This window comes from Mixophyes fleayi, chromosome 1, assembly GCF_038048845.1.
Source record: "Mixophyes fleayi isolate aMixFle1 chromosome 1, aMixFle1.hap1, whole genome shotgun sequence".
In the NCBI taxonomy this organism is placed as follows: Eukaryota; Metazoa; Chordata; class Amphibia; order Anura; family Limnodynastidae; genus Mixophyes; species Mixophyes fleayi.
Window position 1 is genome coordinate 241,842,408 of NC_134402.1, and position 16,340 is coordinate 241,858,747.

Below are 16,340 nucleotides of genomic sequence, written 5' to 3' on the forward strand. Positions count from 1 at the left end.
AGCTTGAATAATGTCCAGATTTAGAGCTTTAGTTAATGTTAGGAATATATGGTTCAGAGTAATAGATTTATGTTATTTTTTTTTTGACCGAGAAGGATCCGGTTTAAAGAGGAGACTACCCTTTTTGGAACACTGTTTTTATGGTGTAAAACATGGAAGTACAGAAAGAAGATGAATCATTGTAATAATAATGCCTCAATTTGGGCTTTTTCCAGCTTTAAAACTAACAGACACTATAAGATGCCAAGCGTACCAAAATATAGGCTATCAAATGTATGTGCAACTGCTTGTGCTTTACTGCATACTATTGTTTATATACTATTTATGATAATTGAAGGTCATAAATGGTTAAACAGCATTATTTTACATCCATTTTCACCCCTATTCTACAGCAGTACAATGAGGGCCTGATTCATTGAGGAACGTAAATGTCGGTATGTGCCGTATTTTGCGTAAAATCGATCTGCGCATGCCCCGAACCAAACGATATATCAGTGAACGCAGTAACATCCTTTTCATCTTCGAGCACAAAGAACCCTTACTGCAGCCTATGATTTCGAGGGTGTAATGGGAAGGGGACTGGGCATATGAACGTAGTTAATGTACAGTAAAGGTGCACCAAGCTCGAACGCACGCAGGAATGTCCAATTCAAGCTATGGGCATCTCAAAGGTTTGTGCTGCTGGCTGCGTGTAAGTGCCGATTACTAGTGATGGCGGTTGCGTATGTAAGCTATAATATGTGGTTGCAATCGGGAGCAACTGTAAAATGCATTTTATGTACAGTAGACATTCATAAAATCCTAATGTATTTTATGGGGGTGGAGGGAATGAAAAATAATGTTTTTATCTTTTACTGTTCTGTTATTAATGATTATATTATTAACAGGTGACAGTAATTTAATTTTTTTTCTGTGCATTCTTTTGGGACTTTCTATTCCACATTCAATACTGTGCAAAAGTTTTAGGCAGGTGTGGAAAAATGCTGCAAAGAAAGAATGTTTTCAAAATTAGAAGTGTCAATAGTTTATTTTTATCAATTAACAAAATGCAAAGTGAATGAACAGAAGAGAAATCTAAATCAAATTGATATTTGTTGTGACCACCCTTTGCCTTCATAGCAGCATCAATTCTTCTAGGTACACTCGCACACAGTTTTTGAAGGAACTCTGCAGGGAGGTTGTGTGACACAGACAGAGAGGGAGACAGACAGACAGAGAGGGAGAGACTAGTGTCAATTTTGATAGCAGCCAATTAACCTACTAGTATGTTTTTGGAGTGTGGGAGGAAACCGGAGCACTCGGAGGAAACCAACTCAAACACAGGGAGAACATACAAACTCCACACAGATAAGGCCATGGTCGGGAATTGAACTCATGACCCCAGTGCTGCGAGGCAGAAGTGCTAACCACTAGGCCACTGTCCCCTTTACTTTATCCCAAATGCGCGCTCTAACCGCAGTAGGAGGGACTTTTGCTGCTGCCACCATTGGACACCTTTGTGGCATCCAGAACTGCGTCCTTCTGGGTAACTCGCTGCTAGTGTACCCCCTTGTTGGTACACCTGGGTTGGTACGCCTGACCTCTTGCCTTTAGATCAGGGTTGCTGTGGATGTTTTTTTTCCCCTGGCCTATCACATTGGCCAGAGCTGCAGGTGGCGGACAAAGCGTTGGTACTGGAATGCTGGATCACAACCTCAGAACAGCCGGATAATGGATTAGATTTGGTCTAATATGCAGGTCACAGGAATTATAGCGAGAAAGTAGGTGTCAAAGCTGGTTCCTTAAGCAGTTTATGTTTATTAGCTTATTGGCTCAGAAAGTCCTGAAAATGACAGTTACATTCTCTAGTTTAAGGGACTAGTGGGTATCTACAAAGGTACAGATGAAATAATAAATTTCTGTGTAAAACAGGTTTCTTTAAATACAATTTTGAGCACTAGTTTGGCATGAAGTAATCCGGCCTCCTGCCCCTTTAACCAATCCAGACTGATTCATGCAGCCTGCACATAAATCAGCTTGGAGGGGTTTAACACCTTTTTATATTGCTACTAGCGGTGCCATTACGTATGGGATTTTCTATTGAATAATTACTATCAGGATATACCATTTCAATAATCTTGCTTTGAACACAATTTAACTTGCAAAATTCACATTCATCTGTGATCACTTGCTTAGGGTGTCTACCATCAATTATAATTACCCCTTCCTGTCTTTCAGACTCAAGAGACGTTTTGGTCACTCAGCTATGAAAAAGTCTAATTAACATGAGATTACCTGTCTCTAGACAGTTGGAAAACCCAAACGTGACATACTATCTCCGAAATCAATACATTTCTGTACAAACACATACCAATATAAAAAGATGAATACATTGGCAATTATATAAATTGGTGCCTGCACCACTAATTAAAATAAATGTCTACAATAAATTATTTCTACGTGATCCAGCCACAAACAAGATATTTATACGTGATTCAGCCACAAGTTGTTCCAAACATCTTAGAGAACTAATCATAGATCTTCTGTTGATATAGGCTTGCTTAAATCTTTCTGTCTCTTCATGTAATCCCAGACAGACTCAATAATGTTGAGGTCAGGGCTCTGTGGGAGCCATAACATCACTTCCAGGACTTTTTGTTCTTTTTTTACGCTGAATATAGTTCTTAATGTAGTTCTTGGTTGTATGTTTGGGGTCGTTGTCCTGCTACAGAATAAAATTGGAGCCAATCAGATGCCTCCCTGATGGTATCGCATGATGGATAAGTACCTGCCTGTATATCTCAGCATTGAGGACACCATTAATCCTGACCAAATCTCCAACTCCATTTGCTAAAATGCAGCCCCAAACTTGCAAGGAACCTCCACCATGCTTCACTGTTTCCTGCAGACACTCATTATTTTACCGCTCTACAGCCCTTCAGCAAACAAACTGCCTTCTGTTACAGCCAAATATTAAAAATTTTGACTAGTCAGTCCAGAGCACCTGCTAATATTTATCTGCACCCCAGTGCATATGTTTGCACCCCAGTGCATATGTTTGGCCTTTTTCTCCACATCCAACGCATGGCTTTTTGGCTGCAATTCTTCCAATGAAGACCACTTCTGGCTAGACTTCCCCAAACAGCAGATAGGTGTACCTGGGTCCCACTGTTTTTTTCCATTTCTGAGTTGATGGTACTGCTGGACATCTTCCGATTTCAAAGGAAAGTTAGCATGATGTGTCTTTCTGTAACAGATTCTGGATACTTCTATTACTAATCTTGATTAGCGCTGGCTTACCTGAGGTGCGGAGTCTAACGATCTCCCCGGTGTTCACCAAGAACCGCCGCAAGGCGGGGTGGGCTTCGCTGCCAGGAGTCGCAGGTCGCGGTCCCCAGGTTCGCCTCAAGATGTAGTACAGCGGAGTGAAGCGGAGGTAGCGGAGTCAAACAAGCCGGTTCGGTACACAGGAATGGAGTCAGGCAGAATCAGAAGGCAACTCGTAGTCAACATGCCAGGTTCGGTACACGGGTCACAAGAATAGGAGAATGGTCAGCAAGCCGGGTCGGTACAGAGGGATAGGAGAGCCAGGGAAGTTAAACAGGCAGAGATCAGCACACAGGAAGACACTGGAAACTGGAAGACACTGCAATCCACGAAGAACAGGAGCCAGGAACAGGTAAGTGTTGCTCTGACACTCAGTGAGTGTCAGAGTGAGGTTTTTATGCTGAAGGGGATTCAAAATCCCCGCCTCTGGGTTGTGGTCATGTGACCGCCTCCGGGTGCGGTCACGTGGTCCTGGATGCGGAAGTGCGGCTTCTGGACGGAGCGGCGGGGATCAGGTAAGTCCGTTACAGTACCCCCTGCCATAAAGGTAAACTCCGAACACCTAATAGGGTTTCAAAGGAAATTTTTTATGGAAGGATTTAAGTAGACGGGGAGCATGCAGATCAATGGCTCTTACCCATGAGCGCTCCTCAGGGCCGTAACCCTTCCAATCCACCAAGAACTGTATGGCACCTTGAACTTTACGAGACTCTAGGATAGTTTTAATCTCGTATTCGACTTGATTCTGATCCACAACAGGAGAAGGAGTTCTGGACGAGGTGGAGAATCTGTTGGTTACCATCGGTTTTAACAAGGAGACATGAAAGACATTGGGTATGCGTAAAGAGGGAGGCAGACTCAATCTAAAGGCTACGGGATTAATAATCTCAGAAATAGCGAATGGCCCAATAACCTTGGGAGCAAATTTTTTACTGGGAACCTTTAAACGAATGTTCTGGGTGGATAGCCATACCATGTCACCGACTGAAAAACTTGGAGTCATTCTTCTCCTTTTATCATAGAATTTCTTGGAACGAGTGGTTGCTTTCTTTAAATTTATCTTGGTCTGTTCCCAAATAGCGGAGAAGTTACGAAACCGAGAGTCCACCACCGGAACTTCAGAAGATGAGATTTGAGAGAAGGTGGGTAGCCTAGGATGGCATCCATAAAGAACAAAAAAGGGGGAGTTAGAGATGGCCTCATGGAAATGGTTGTTATGGGCGAACTCGGCCCAAGGGAGAAGGTCCACCCAGTTGTCTTGGTTACTAGAGATAAATATTCTTAGAAACTTCTCTAATTCTTGATTGGTTCTCTCCGTAGCCCCATTGGACTGGGGATGATATGCGGAAGAGAAGTCAAGCTTAATCCCGGATTTATTGCAAAAAGACCGCCAAAATTTAGATATGAATTGTGATCCCCTATCGGAGACAATATGTTGAGGACAGCCGTGGAGGCGAAATATTTCTTTAATAAAAATATCGGCTAAGGAGGAGGAAGAAGGAAGGCCTTTAAGAGCAATAAAGTGAGCTGTTTTAGAGAAGCGATTCGTGACCACAAGCACCACAGTACAGGATTTGGAAGGAGGAAGGTCCGTGATAAAAATCCATGGAGATCTGTGACCACGGGTAATCAGGAATGGGTAATGGGAGCAAGCATCCATAAGGCTTCTTCCTAGAGGTCTTGTGTTGAGCACATTTGGAACAAGCAGCAACAAATCTCTTCACATCTTCCAGCAAGGAAGGCCACCAGTAACTTCGGGACAAGTCCCAGGTCTTGCGAATGCCGGCATGCCCAGAGAAGAGTGAGTGATGAGCCCAGTGAAGGAGCCGGGTGCGTAGATGTGGCAAGATGAATGTTTTGCCCGGAGGACAACCCTTTTTCAGGTGTGTAGCTGCCAATACTTGACATGGATTTACAATGAATTTATTATCTTCCGAGGATTCCATGTCAGCTGGATCAAAAGAGCGAGATAAGGCGTCTGCCTTCGTATTCTTGGATCCCGAGTGAAAAGTGATGTTGAGATCAAAGCGTGAGAAGAATAAGGACCACCTTGCTTGTCGAGGGTTTAGACATTGAGCAGTGCGTAAGTAAAGCAAATTCTTATGGTCGGTATATATGGTGATAGGAAATTGCGCTCCTAGTAGATGTCTCCATTCGGAGAGAGCCAACTTGATGGCCAGGAGCTCTTTGTCGCCAATGCCATAATTCCTCTCAGCAGGTAAAAAGCGACGGGAAAAGAATCCGCAGGGATGAAGTTTTCCAGAAGGGCTTCGCTGTGATAGTACGGCTCCTGTGCCAACAGAAGAGGCATCTACCTCCAGGACAAAAGGACGTGAACAATCCGGCTGTTGAAGAATGGGTGCAGATGAAAAAAGAGACTTTAATAATATAAAGGCTTGGATAGCCTCAGTGGACCAAATACCAGCATCAGCAGATTTACGGGTCAATGCTGTGATGGGAGCCACGAGAGAAGAGTACCCTTTGATAAATTGACGATAATAGTTGGAGAATCCTAGGAAGCGTTGAGTGGCCTTAAGACCTGAAGGTTGGGGCCAGTCAAGTATGTCTTTCAATTTCGTGGGATCCATCTGTAGACCGGTGCCAGAAATAATATATCCCAGGAAGGGAATTTGTTTCTGCTCGAAGGTGCATTTCTCCAATTTGCAAAATAGATGATTTTCTCAGATACGAGAGAGGACCTCCAATACATGAGTGCGATGGGATACTAGATCTTGAGAAAAGATGAGAATGTCGTCCAAGTAGATGACTACGGATTGGTACAAGAGGTCTTGAAACAGCTCATTCATAAAGCCCTGAAAGATGGCCGGGGCATTGCATAACCCGAAGGGCATGACCAGGTATTCAAAGTGGCCGTCTCGGGTGTTAAACGCCGTCTTCCATTCATCCCCCTCCTTAATGCGTATGAGGTTTATTAAAGTAATTCTATAGTTTTAAAATAAGCATTGCCCAATCAATTGAATGTGTGTCCAAAGCACAAAGTGATTTATTTTAGCAGATGTAAATAGTCAACAATTTCAGTACATTATTATATTATGATAAAGTACAGTACCGCACAGCCAATACCAAAAGATAATACATACCAATGCAATCGCTTGCGCACGCTGCGCAACCACGGGACCCGATGGACAATATTCTGTATAGAATATTGTGTCAGAGCTGACTGAGGCCCCAGTGAGATGCAGCTAATATATATACAGTCAGTGTTTCATTGTGAACAATAGAGATGACGTAGATTGTTTCTATAGGTCCAGACGTTGGGTGGGTCCAGGCCAGACAGGTAATAGGTTGATTCAATCTAAGGAATCCAAAGGTGGGGGTCTTCTCTCCAGGGGGTCTGCTCCTTTTCATAGCCAGTATCATACAAAGGTTTACTCTCTAATATCAATAACTAAAGTATGCAATGTGCGATCTCTTCGCCGACTGCACCGGACAGCTGCTGATGATTAGGGCTTCAATATGATATCAGGCATGACACCTTTCCTATTACCTAAACCTTTAATAACACTACAATGTACATATAATCACTATATATATATATATATATATATATATATATATATAGACTAATAATAAACCGAATACTATCTGCTCCTGAATTACAGTGTAACAGAACCAATATGAAATTCTATAAATAACTAACTGTTGTAATGCGAGTGTGTGCGTGCGTATTTTACCGTGCGAACGCACCACGCCATGTAACACGTGGCGTACGCTTCGCAATACGCACGGCAAACCAATATTAAACCAATATACTTTCGTTCATCCAATTATACGACTTCAACAGTCCACCCTTTGATAGTACAATAAACTATCACCTTAAAGATGTTATAAGCAGGATCTCAGTACCACGTTTCATTGTTATGTAATGCAAATCCCCCTTGGTGTATGTCCACGCTGTTTGTAGATCTAAACAAGTTATCATAAGAGAGAGTCTTAATGCTCTAAACGACTTCTTCTTTTACTATAAACCGTACACTTCTGGAGCTTGGAGATAACCTTTTGTATGCCCTTCAAGGGTGCAATAAAACACTTAATACATTATTTGGAAAGGTACACGGTACAGTAGAACGTGTATCAGCTATACAGAATTCTCTACTACAGTTCTTCAAGTTTAACAGGTTCTTCTGTCCAACGCATGTCTTTAAGCTCAGAATACATTTAAACACTTCATGTTCATAAATAGCATCATCCTATGTCTATCAATAATGTCATATGCAATCTCCTTCAGCTTGCGTTAATATACACACATCTAATAATGTCACCAGTTCTTTTCATCAACACTTGTGGGCGGGCTATTGTCTGTTCGTTCTTCCCAGTCTCTCAATACTCAGATTTAACAGTGATCGGCTTGCAAAGCATTGGGAGACTTCCGACTAAGGGACCTAGATGTCCTACTTTTTCCCATAGTTCGGGTACCTCAAGAATATTTAGTGGAAAGAGAACTAATCCTACTTGATATAATCACTGAGGCACGCGTGAGCACGCCCAGCACTTTGTTTGGTCTAAAACCTTACCCTCCCAAAAATGATAATCATTCTCAAGGATGCCTGCTAAAGTCCGAATATTACTGGACTGGCATCGCTGGGTGTGTCTCTTTTTAACTATGGGGTCGTCGTACTTACGGACGTAATGCTACTCAGACAATAGCCCCTCGCACTTTCTTCAAGCTTTCTAAATTTTCCTTTACCCCTGAATTGAATAGAGTAATTGACTGGACTGATTATGCTACTAACTTCTTCCTCCCCAATACCTCCTTATCACTAGCTGAACCAGTCTCTGTCACCTGCTAATAATCAAAAGAATTAACCGTCCCGAGAAGAGAGTGAAATGAGAGAACACAAAAAAGGAAAAACTACAACTTCATGCTGGACACCAGTCTTAGCCTTTGGCTCAGGTGCTACTAACTGCATTCGAGGCCTTCCAGTACAAACTCATGAGTGCCCTTGGACCCTTCTCTGAGTGTTGGCCTCTCTGCAGTGGGTGGTATGGGCACCAGTGTGTCTCTGCTACCCTTGGAGCTGTGAGGCTGGTAGCCTACACCTGGTACCTGTCTGGCAAATAACCTAAGCTTAAGAGATTTCTGCTCCACAACTTACTCTCCCGATCCAACATCCTGACAGTTAGTGTGACCTTTCAGGAAACAGTGTTTTGGATGTTCTTGGTTACTGTCTCACTATTTACCTTCTCTCAAGGTCTAACCTAGCCTCCCAGTTACAATCTCATCTCACGAGGGGTCAAGAACATTTCAAAAACTGACAGGTTAGGAGTCTGCCCAGGGGTGATCTCTTGGTAGCGGGAAAGGACTAGTGGCACTTCAATCAAGTTCCAACTCTTATTCTATTCAATTCATTCTACCGAGTACCACTACTTTATGTTCACACTGGTTTATGGCTAACTGAAAGTATGTGATTTGTTACCACTACTCATACATTATACCTCTATTATCAATAACATGAATACCCCTATCATCTATTATAACTCTAGGACTATCACATTAAATAACAAAAGCTTTGAGTATGATACAGTAATACATTAGACACATTTCAATTCACCTCTACCCAGACATATTTCATTGGTACACCTGTGTATACTTGAGGATCCTGCATGGTGGTAATTGGATGACGTGTATTTGTTTTACCTGGAGGAAAACCCATCAGCAGGAGGGATATGGGATGGCTCTATTGGTCTACCTTGTCCATCTCTCCAGAGTCCACCAGACTCCTCACCACATCTCTTCACCTTCCAGAGAGTTTATCCCTCGGGTAACACAAATCTTCCTATATTAACCAATATGTGTATGCGTGCATGTGTGTTCACCTTTTTAAAACTAAAACAATACAACGAAAAACAAAACAAAACATAGATTTGTTAACTGTCACATAAAACCCTGCTGTCTATTTGACAGCTATGTTCTCCCTGGTGTGACAGCCATGTATGGTTGTGCGTGTAAGTGTGGACCTTACTAGCAGCTACTTCAGTTGGTAACTGTGTCACTGTATGAAGTCCTCTATGTAGTGTCCTTATCATGTGCTGGTATTGCTATACAATGATTTCTCAGTCACCTCAACATCGCCCCCTAGACTAGAAAAAATGCTGAAGACCAATGTATATCAATCGATTTTCCCTCTGCCAACTCACATGTCATTCTCAGTACCTCATATTCAGCTACTTGACTAAGTGGGAAAGGCAAAGGGGTCTCTTTCTATAACACTTCCTTTAAATATAACAGTATCCAGTACATGCCTGTCTAGCATTGAAAAAAAATATAAAACACGAAAATTCTACATTTTCTAGGGTTTCACATTATGTCGTATCTTGTAGTAAAAATCCTACTCCAATGTTCTATACAGAGATGAATATCTGTATGCCTAACCTCTAGCATTCTTCTGTCCTCCTGTCCTCCCCACCCTTTGTGCATCCATATAAAGGCACATTTTTGTACAGGAGGCACGAGCCAAAACAAAAAAACAAAACAGATATGCAATCTATAACACATGAATCGTATTTCCACAACAGAACCTTTCTGCTTAAAATCAGCAGTTTCTATACACATGAAAACAAAACCCCTGACTGTTTCTGTAACTCATGTCAATCTAGTGTGTGTATCTCTGAATTTGTCTTATGTAAAAACATAAAAATATGTTTTAGCCCCATTGTTGAGACTGTGTCTGATTTTATCTCTACCAGAGCAGAGAGCAGAGAGAGAGAGAGAGAGGGTAGAGAGAGGGGGGGGGGGGTAGAGAAAGAGAGAGAGACTAGCATTTGTGTAAAGAATGGGAAATAGGAAAGCAATGAATGATGGGAATACAAAGGTTTGAATACAAACATACATGTAGAAAGGGAGATTTTTACAACAAAATGACAGCTGGATTGGACTCTGACTCTATGGGGAAATGGCTGTATTCATTCCACTGTTCCCCTTAGCTATTTGCTAACTATGACCCCTCCCCATACTTGACTAGGGGGTCTTAACAGTGCTATCCAGTGTCGTCCATCATTTGTTCAGTAAGAATTCGGTATCTCATTGACTACATACCTTTTCAACGGACTTTCCTAACTTATAATAGAGAAATGTAAAAATGTACTCTTAGTGACTCATATTTTCTCTGAAATACATAAAACGATATTTTGGAGCAAAGTATGTACATACTTCATTGTTGGATAATGATTCTCAGCCAAACAAATTATCATGAGACACTGCAGCCTAAAACAAAAGAGTGTTCCAATTGTCTATTGTTAATTTGTCTTTCAAGAGTGATTCTTCTATTTCTCTATCTCCCCTTTTAATCACTAAGTCTATACTCCTTTTGTGTCCCCTTTACCTGTGAGAAGAAAAACAAGATAGTTATCTTAAAACAGCAAACACAACAAACATTTCTATTCTTTGCCGTCGGCTAGCAATTTAGGAAAACAAACATTTCACAACATAAATGAACAAACAAAATCAACAAAGATTACCTTTTAAAAATCAGTTTCCTGCACACTACTACTTACCACAGTTTAAACCCTAGAGTCGGCTATATTTCTCCCCCCAGGTATTGGCTGCTATGAGGTGCACAGGAAACTGTTGAGAAGTCTCCGAGACTTGTGTGCGCCGTCTCTGTGGGTGTCTATGTGATTCCCCCTTAGATGGGCCAAGTCTCTTTGCTTCCGCTCTTGTCATTGTACAGTCCTGTGCTTGGTTTCCCATTTTAGTGCATCTAAAACACTTTCTCAACTCATGTTGTTTCTCTTCTTTTTTTTACAATCTCTTGCGAAATGGCCTTCTTCGTTACACTTAAAACACCTGATTTTTCTATGTTTCTTATTATGTGGGTTGTATGCTGGTGGTCGTGTGTGCAGTCCCTCTAGTGCTGGGATACTTACTATCATTACCCTATCACTTAGTGTCTCTTTCTGTTTATTCATACTTCTATCATGTTCTATAGCTGACTCCCTGAGAACACTTACAGTACTTCCTCTCCAGTATGAAGTTTGCACCCTTTTTTTCAAGTTTTCATTGAGTCCATCCATTAGAACGTGAACAGCAACCTCTCTGTAATCTTCATTATCTTTTATGTCTGGTACCCCATTATATGTGACCATCTCCATCAGAGCCCTGCAAAAGTAGTCTGTTGCATTTTCACTATCTTTTTGCTGGATACTAAAACATTTTCTCCAGTCCACTATCACTGGGAAATATGTGGCCAACCGTGTGATTATTTGTTTAATATTGTCCTGATTATCATCCTCGGTTAAGGATTCATCCTCCTCCAACATACAATCCTTAATGAACTTTTGTATATCAGTATTGAGAGGAAGACAGGCCTTCAATAATACTCGCCAATCGTTATTAGTTGGGTCATACACATTACCATAATATCTAATAATATCTAATAAACTGCTGACATTTGGTCAAATCTTTCCTAGGATCAGGGAAATCAAAATGTTTCAGACCTAGTGCATGGATCATGCTTTGCTACATGTTTTAAGGGAACATCACTATTCCTGTCTGCTTTCCCATTGGGAACTGCTGTTGTGCAGACAGGATGTAAGTCTACCAAATCACTAAAACTAGTTGCTGAAATTGCTGCTGCAGTACAATGGATGTCTCCCCGTGTTAACCTTTTCATTATTCTCACCACTTTCAGCAGCTGCCCCTGCTGGTGGGACCGTTCCTCTTCTTTGTCCTGAAACATTACTTTTAACGTTACTTAAAACAACATACAACTTACTAGTTACAGTTTTTACATTTTTGGTATTGGCTGTACTTCCCGCTCCGACCGAATTTATCGGGGGCGTGTTTGCGCTCAGTTCGCCACGCTTTGCAACGCACACTTCCGGAATGCTTGTTTCCGGTACGCTTACTTACGCTGAACACGTGTTTTTCCTTACACTCACTTCCGCTGTGCGTTCGCTGCTCTGCCACGTGTTACCTTCCATTTGCCACGATTTTAAACAATGATTATGTGCATTTCTCACTTTCGTTGACTTAATCAACCGTACTTTATCTTTTACGGTATTTAGCACCTCTGCATTAAAACTTCCTATTGTTGGGAAAGGCCTATCACAAGCTTTGGTCATCCCGACCCACGTGTCACAATACACAGTTGCGTATGCACCATATTTCTTGCTGAACCAAAAGGGCCTACCTTAGGCAGTACACTGACCATCTCTAGCGTATGCTTAGCACCCATGTTGAACAATATACCTTCTACCCGGAACACAGACACACCGCAATGCTCTGTTCCTTCCGGCCAAATGTGAAATACAGACACACCGCAATGCTCTGTTCTTTCCACCTAATAATTTCAACTCTGTTGCTATACTCACCGCTAGAGATCTATAATGCTCGGTGAACGTATTTCCTTTAGCCGCGTTCACTCGCTTTTCTCGCACCAGGCGAGGATCCCTAATACAGAAATATCACTGTGGGCCCCAAGGGCTATCAGCTCCTCGATACCCTGGCTCAACCACAAAAATCTGCTGAGTTTATTATCGCTGGGAGCGCAAAGTCGATACAATCAACCTGCCTTTCCAGTATAATTCCTCCTAGCTGCTTCACCAATTCGCACTAACGGTGCGATCGGATCGCACTGCCTACCAATACTAATTATTAGCAAACCTTGCGATCTATTGGTAGCGCTTTGCGAAAAACACGTTTTCGCATTCGGTATACCTGCCCTGTATACCGTCCTTTAGTTGGGCAATCCGCCTCGTCAGACAGCAACTGAGCACCTCAACAATAAACAGTGTATCTACGTTACAAAATCACACACTATACACCTTTTCTGCGCAGAAAATCAAAAGTTCCCAACAATAGTAATAATGTCTCAGAGGCTTTCACAAGTAATTATACTATGCATATAATAACTATCAAAACGATTGTTCAACCACGTGGCAAAGCTACCCGAAGTTCGCGTACGCACAGCAGGAAATACACATACGCTCAGCAATGCAATACACTTTAAAACGTAAAACGACAATAAAAAGAAACATTTTTCTTTCTTGTCCCTAGATTCTAATTAGCGTTCCTTCAGTCTATGCAACAACGGACATTCGGTTTCGCAACACACAGTGAACCACAGGTCTTGAACACATTACATTCTTTCCTGCTTTATGCGATGCGTCCGTCAATCCACCCTTTGTTGAGGAACCGAATATCGTAAGCGTTGCATACCTGCCGGTAATGTAACTCCTAACTCACGAGCCCCCAAATTATTAAAGTAATTCTATCGTTTTAAAATAAGCATTGCCCAATCAATTGAATGTGTGTCCAAAGCACAAAGTGATTTATTTTAGCAGATGTAAATAGTCAACAATTTCAATACATTATTATATTATGATAAAGTACAGTACCGCACAGCCAATACCAAAAGATAATACATACCAATGCAATCGCTTGCGCACGCTGCGCAACCACGGGACCCGATGGACAATATTCTGTATAGAATATTGTGTCAGAGCTGACTGAGGCCCCAGTGAGATGCAGCTAATATATATACAGTCAGTGTTTCATTGTGAACAATAGAGATGACGTAGATTGTTTCTATAGGTCCAGACGTTGGGTGGGTCCAGGCCAGACAGGTAATAGGTTGATTCAATCTAAGGAATCCAAAGGTGGGGGTCTTCTCTCCAGGGGGTCTGCTCCTTTTCATAGCCAGTATCATACAAAGGTTTACTCTCTAATATCAATAACTAAAGTATGCAATGTGCGATCTCTTCGCCGACTGCACCGGACAGCTGCTGATGATTAGGGCTTCAATATGATATCAGGCATGACACCTTTCCTATTACCTAAACCTTTAATAACACTACAATGTACATATAATCACTATATATATATATATATATATATATATATATATATCTAGACTAATAATAAACCGAATACTATCTGCTCCTGAATTACAGTGTAACAGAACCAATATGAAATTCTATAAATAACTAACTGTTGTAATGCGAGTGTGTGCGTGCGTATTTTACCGTGCGAACGCACCACGCCATGTAACACGTGGCGTACGCTTCGCAATACGCACGGCAAACCAATATTAAACCAATATACTTTCGTTCATCCAATTATACGACTTCAACAGGTTATACGCTCCTCTGCGGTCAAGTTTAGAAAAGATGGTGGCACCCTTAATCCGGTCAAATAATTCGGAAATCAGTGGCAGTGGATACCGATCTTTAACGGTAATGGCATTCAGGCCTCTGTAATCAATGCAAGGGCGGAGGCCCCATCTTTCTTTTTTACGAAGAAGAAGCCAGCCCCAGCTGGGGAGGCAGACTTGCGGATGAAGCCCCTTTTTAGATTTTCTTGGACGTACTCCTCCATAGCCTTAGCCCAGGTGATCCACCAGCCACTAGGGTTTTCTGGACAACATCCAACCGAGTAGATAGACTATTGAGGAATTTTAAAAGTTGCTCTTGGTTAGCTTCTTGCTTATCCATCCTTCTTACTAAATGCTCCAACAGATCTTTAGCTGTGGTATCCATGGTCAGAGCAAACTGTAACAGATTCTGGATACTTCTATTAATAATCTTGATTAGCGCTAGCTTACCTGAGGTGCGGAGTCTAACGATCTCCCCGGTGTTCACCAAGAACCGCCGCAAGGCGGGGTGGGCTTCGCTGCCAGGAGTCGCAGGTCGCGGTCCCCAGGTTCGCCCCAAGATGTAGTACAGCGGAGTGAAGCGGAGGTAGCGGAGTCAAACAAGCCGGTTCGGTACACAGGAATGGAGTCAGGCAGAATCAGAAGGCAACTCGGAGTCAACAAGCCAGGTTCGGTACACGGGTCACAAGAATAGGAGAATGGTCAGCAAGCCGGGTCGGTACACAGGGATAGGAGAGCCAGGGAAGTCAAACAGGCAGAGATCAGCACACAGGAAGACACTGGAAACTGGAAGACACTGCAATCCACGAAGAACAGGAGCCAGGAACAGGTAAGTGTTGCTCTGACACTCAGCGAGTGTCAGAGTGAGGTTTTTATGCTGAAGGGGATTCAAAATCCCCGCCTCTGGGTTGTGGTCATGTGACCGCCTCCGGGTGCGGTCACGTGGTCCTGGATGCGGAAGTGCGGCTTCTGGACGGAGCAGCGGGGATCAGGTAAGTCCGTTACACTTTCATCTGATGAAGTTTCCTTGGCCGACCACTGCGTCTACTGTCCTGAACGTTGCCTGTTTCTTGGTGCTTCCTTAAACAAACTTGAACAGCACATCTTGAAACCCCAGTCTGCTTTGAAATCTTTGCCTGGGAGAGATCTTGCTGATGTAGTATATCTTGTTGCTGTGATCAGTTTTGCCATGGTGTATGGACCTTTGACATGATGAAACTGTCTTCCTCAGTCTCACCTTTGCAGCAGAGTTTTGCTGCTCCTCACCTAGTTTTAAGCCTCCTAAATAGATGTTTCTGTTACAGTTAGTAGCTGTGTTTCAACCTACATATGAAAATGTACGGTGGCTAAGTGATTAGCACTTCTGTCTCCATCGGGTGCTCCGGTTTCTTCCCACACTCCAAAAACATACTTGTAGGTTAATTGGCTGCTAACAAATTGACCCTAGTCTGTGTGTGTGTGTGTGTGTGTGTGTTAGGGAATTTAGACTGTAAGCCCCAATGGGGCAGGGACTGATGTGAGTGAGTTCTCTGTACAGCGCTGCGGAACCTAGACCCATATTTAACAACAGACATATTTAGAACCTCTTCTTGTTGAAAGATGTGCGTATGTCCCATTTACATGAAAAAACCCCCACAATTTACGTTCGTCTTCAGTGTCTTAATGAATCAGGCCCTGCATCTCAACAACTCTGTTTTGAACTCTGAACTTAGTTCCTTCTCACCTCAAGAAAGTTTGTTTTATCTGTCAGTTATTTTACTGCAACATCCTTTCTGTTTAATCAGCCTGCTGTTCCAATTGCTCAGCCTTTCCCTTCCCCAGCAACACTTGTTTCAGTGTTCTACCTAATTCATTGTATTTTCAAACCTACTCAAAGCTTTGCCTGCTATCACAAGTATGACAAGTTGTGGATTTAGACTT